Source organism: Corvus hawaiiensis, chromosome 16, assembly GCF_020740725.1.
Source record: "Corvus hawaiiensis isolate bCorHaw1 chromosome 16, bCorHaw1.pri.cur, whole genome shotgun sequence".
Lineage (NCBI taxonomy): Eukaryota > Metazoa > Chordata > Aves > Passeriformes > Corvidae > Corvus > Corvus hawaiiensis.
Genome location: NC_063228.1, coordinates 8561488 through 8566228, shown reverse-complemented (window position 1 = coordinate 8566228; position 4741 = coordinate 8561488).

Sequence of the window (4741 nt, the reverse complement as noted above, 5' to 3'; positions counted from 1 at the left end):
CCGGGACACCCCAAGAGTGCCTGCAGTGAGCCACGGGGACAGCCTGGGATGCAGGAGAGGGGCAGCTCCTTCATCCTGCAAAGCCACCACAGCTGGAGGTGACCCTGGCACAAGGACCTCGTTGCTTGGAGCACAGCAGCTGTGACATGTGCCCCTGCCAAAAGAGACAGAGTCACCTGTGGTGAGCGTGTCCCAGCCAGAGGGTGCAGGGAGGCTCTGGGCGGTTTCTGGTCCTGGCCCCCATGGCAGAGGGTCCAGCCATGACCGCCTGCCCATCGCTTCCCAGCAGCTACATCACGGTGGCACAGCCACGAGCAGAGGCTCTGTGTCCCCTGTGCCACCGCTGCCTGTCCCTGGAGCCGCCTCGCGACAAGGAAATGCCATTAGCTGTTCGTGTAGCATCTCACGTGCCACCACTTGTAGGTCAGGTCTCTGGGCACGAGGCACCACGTACTAGAGCCCTGCAGGCACTGAGCCACCAGAGCTGCGGCCACAGCAGCTGTGCTCCTGCAGCAGGTTCTGCGGGGATGGGGGCTTGTCACCTGTGAGGTGACTGTGTGGCTTCGGTGACATCCTGGTTGAAACCAGAGCTGGCAGAGCTCAGGGAGCATCTGCACGGGGCCCCCTCAGTGCTGTGCCATGGGGGAGCTCGGGGTGACCCTGGGACCATGCTCTGGCACGTGGGTCAAGCTGCCACCCTGCCAGCCTGAGTGGCACCGCACGTGCTGCCCTTCCCAGGCAGGGCTGCCACCACGGCTGTCACCACAGCTCCCGGGGACCCAGCTCTGCCCATGGTGTGGGGTCTGGCTCCAGCACAGGGACACGTGATCAGCCCTGCACAGGCCCTTGGTGTTTCAAACCCACCCTGCACCACCAGAATCTCACATAGGAAACCAACTGAGAGCTCCCACTGCTCTGCCTTTTATTCCTTCACTTTTTTTCCCCCTTTTCTCTCTTCAAATCTTCCTTTGAAACCCAAACTTCCTGCAGTTTGAAATGGACAATCAGGCCGCCCCGGCAGCTGCAGCCCAAGAGCTTCAGCTCTTGGCAGGAGGATCAGAACTACAAAACTATTTCTTTGAGGCAAATTATGCATTCATCCAGCTCATTTGAAACAAAATATGATTTGCAATTTAACTTTCCATAATGAGCTCCTGCTATTATACCGTTTCCATAATGGCTGGTTTCATTGGAACAGATTGTTGGTGCACATGGTTTACAAAACATTTTAAATGCAGGCCCCGTTTTTTCTTATTTTAAATAGCAACAGCTGCTAAGCATGATAATTATTGTATTTCATCAAAATAAACTTACTGAGTTGCTTCTTGATGCCACTTGTCACAATTTTCCAGCGGACCTGCAGGTTATTAAAGAAGCTGAAACTTCAATTCAGCAAAGCGAGAACAGCATCTCTTCCAACTCCCTGCCATGGGTAGGGACACCTTCCACTATCCCAGGCTGCTCCAAGCCCTGTCCAGCCTGGCCTGGGACACTTCCAGGGATCCAGGGGCAGCTACAGCTTCACTGGGCTACCTGTGCCAGGGCCTCACCATCCCAGGGAAGAGTTTTTTTCCTAGCATCTAATCTAAACCTACTCTCTGACAGTTTGAAGTCATTCCTCCTCATCCTGTCACATGCTCTTGTAAGTAGTCTCCCTCCATCTGTCCTGCAGGTTCTCTTCGGGTACTGGAACACCAGGAAGTGGTAATTAATTACCTGTGGTAATTAATTCCTAATTGCATTTACTTGCATCACTATTTCCCATGGTGTTCCCAGGGCACCTGTCAGGGTGCCCCCAGCTCTGCAGTGGCCTCAGAGCTGCAGCTACAGGCACAGAGATCTCGTCCCCAAACACCCCCAGCTCCTGCTGTCCTTCTCCAACGCCAGCTCAGGTGGTGAAGGAGGATTTGCTCCTCTAGTGACTGGAGGGAGGTTAATGGCAGAGGGACAGGAGTTTATTAGTAAAGAGCAGGTGAAAGTCTTATTTGTTGAAAATTTTCTGGGGAACTTTTGAGAGCTGGGTTTAGTGGCTGTGGTCGGCCAGAGATTTACAGATGTGCAGGATAACAATGCTGGAGAAGCTATCCTAGCCCCCAGTGAAAGGCTGCCCTTTACAGCACCTCAGTCTTTGGATTTAGGTGACATACAGTAATGGTACCACAGAAACCATTACTGTCTGTCAAGTAAATAATCAACACACGATATAAATGGTATGGCTTTACCCAGACTCTCCTAAGCTATGGCAAACAGTAAAAATCCCCCAAAAAATCAAAGCCAGAAAGGACAAAGGATGATTTTGAGGAAGGAACAGCCTGCAGGAATAGGGAATAGGGAGTTTCCCTTGCAGCAAACCGTGGAGACGGCAGTGCGTTTGTCCTGATGTAGATGTGAAATTAGGGGGAAAAGGGTGAAATGCAAAGCTCTGTGCTGCAGCCAGGACCCAGCTGCCATTTCCCCTCCGCGGGCTCCGTGCCAGCACCAGCTCCCGCAGGCTGACAGCGCTTCGCCGCCGGGTTTGTCATCACAGCACCAACACAGCAATTAAACCCCTCCCTTGGGAGGCAAACGGGAACGGCAGCCCACGGGGACCGGCACAGCAACGCCCAGCCGTGACTCGGAGCCATCTCCAGCTCCCCCAGCCAGTCCTCGGTGGCTGCAGGGCTGGACCCGCACCCATCAGGGCAGCACCCAGCACCCGGCCCTGCGTCCCCACCACGCCCAGTGCTGTTCAACCTGCGGGGAGCTGCGAGTGCCCCCGAGTGACAGCCACGGCTGTACCCAAACACAACAGGTTTCCCGCGCTGTCGGATGGATGCTCCTTGCTCTCCTGTCCGTGGGATCATTCCAAGGGCAAAAACTGAATCGCTCAAAGTCTTCTGCTCTGGCCAGTCGTGCCCACACGCTCGCGCTCATTTTGCAGTGTTTACAGTGCTCCCACGATGATCTAACGCTGCACAAAGCCATTGTAGGATAAATATAGAGCACTGCAGCACCATAAATCAGCCGGCTCAGGAGCACGGGGAGGATCGGGCTCACTGGTGGGATGTGGGTCCGCTGGCACTCGGAGAAGGGGGAGCGGGTGCATCGGCACACGACACCTGGCCCCTTTGTCACCACCCTGGGCTGTTCTGCCCACGAAGGTGACTACAGGCACTGCCATGCCTGGCGGGTCGGCATGGCTGGCGTCGAAACAGCGCTGGCAGCCACGCGTAGACGATGGGCTATCGTACTGTTTATCAAGGTCTGGCGGAAAGAAAACAAGGTAATGGGGCATTTGCTGATTCAATTCGTTGAATTTGAACAAATCTTTTTAATCCTCCTCCCCTGGGGATTGGAAAGGTCAGGAAATAGGCAGAATGTGCACTTTCAGGTATTGAAATTAAACTTGTTAAGAAATCCATATTGATTTGCACTTCTCTGAGAAATATTGAGGCCTCCAGATTTAGCTTGGGTATTGATTTTCTCTTCCAGGGGAAAGACATCGGCACAAAGGGAAGATATTATACGTGGCAGTAAACACCTTCAATCACTGCCCGCTCTGCCTCCATAAACACAAACAAACGGCCCCAGCACTGCGGCTCCGCGGCTGCACCGCAGCGTTCCTGTGCCCCGAGGGTGCTCAGACCCTGCCTGGGTCGGTGCCCCACGCCTGACAGGGTTGAAAAGGCATTTGGGCAGTGCCCTTAAAGCCATGGTTTAGCTTTTGGTTCGCCCCGATCAAAACCAATTGTTCGGGAAGTTCGAGATGGTCATCGTAGGTTCCTTCCAGCTGAACTATTCCACTCCTTTCTATTCCGTGTTTAGCACTGCCAGCCCTTTCCTGCTTTGCTTTTAAATATTGCCCTAAGATGGGGGTGTAACTCTCCTTTGACTGTTTTTAATACATGCAATCAGCAACTATGGCAATTAAGAGGCCTAATTAGCATCTGAATCAGCTTTCTCGAACAACTCCCTTTGCACGAGTAGCAAATAAGGGTGAGGGAGTTGAAATTCTCCCTGTGAGGGTGGGGAGGCTCTGGCACAGGTTGCCCAGAGAAGCTGTGGCTGCCCCTGGATCCCTGGAAGTGTCCCAGGCCAGGCTGGATGGGGCTTGGAGCAGCCTGGGATAGTGGAAGGTGTCCCTGCCCATGGCAGGAGGTTGGAATGAGATGAGCTTGAAGGTCCCTTCCAACCCAAAGCATTCTGTGGTTCTGTGAAGAAAGGGCCTGCAGCCCTGTGCTGAGGGACAGGCAGCCCTTGCTGAGGCTGTTTGTGGAGCTCCAGGGAGGATTTCACTCCAGCAGAGCTCCTGTGCCAGGTTTCCCAGTGGCCTGCCCATTATTCCCAGGAAGGATTAGGATGTGCCTTGTGAGCAGCCATGCTCTGACTTTGGGCAGCAGACCCAGGGCAAGGCTGCTCAGACTCACACAATGCACACCAGATGTTCCCCTTCTGCCGAGAGCGGAGTAAACGAGAGTCCTGCTGGCCCCAGATCACCCCCGGGGACCCTGTGGGAATCTGCCACTTCTGTCAGAAGGTTAAATAAGATTTCAATTAAGTGACACATCATCACAAACCAACTGCTTCAAAACTGCCTCTGCTTAGATGAGCTCTGCTCCAGTGGGAGAGTTTAAAGCCAAACCTCCGTCTGCTCACACACTCCCTGGCAGTCCCAGACTGACCTCCCTCCTCCCTGCCGGCCACGGTGCGCAGTTCTCCAGTGCCCACAGCAGGGTCAGTGCGACCTATTCAGCCAAGGAAC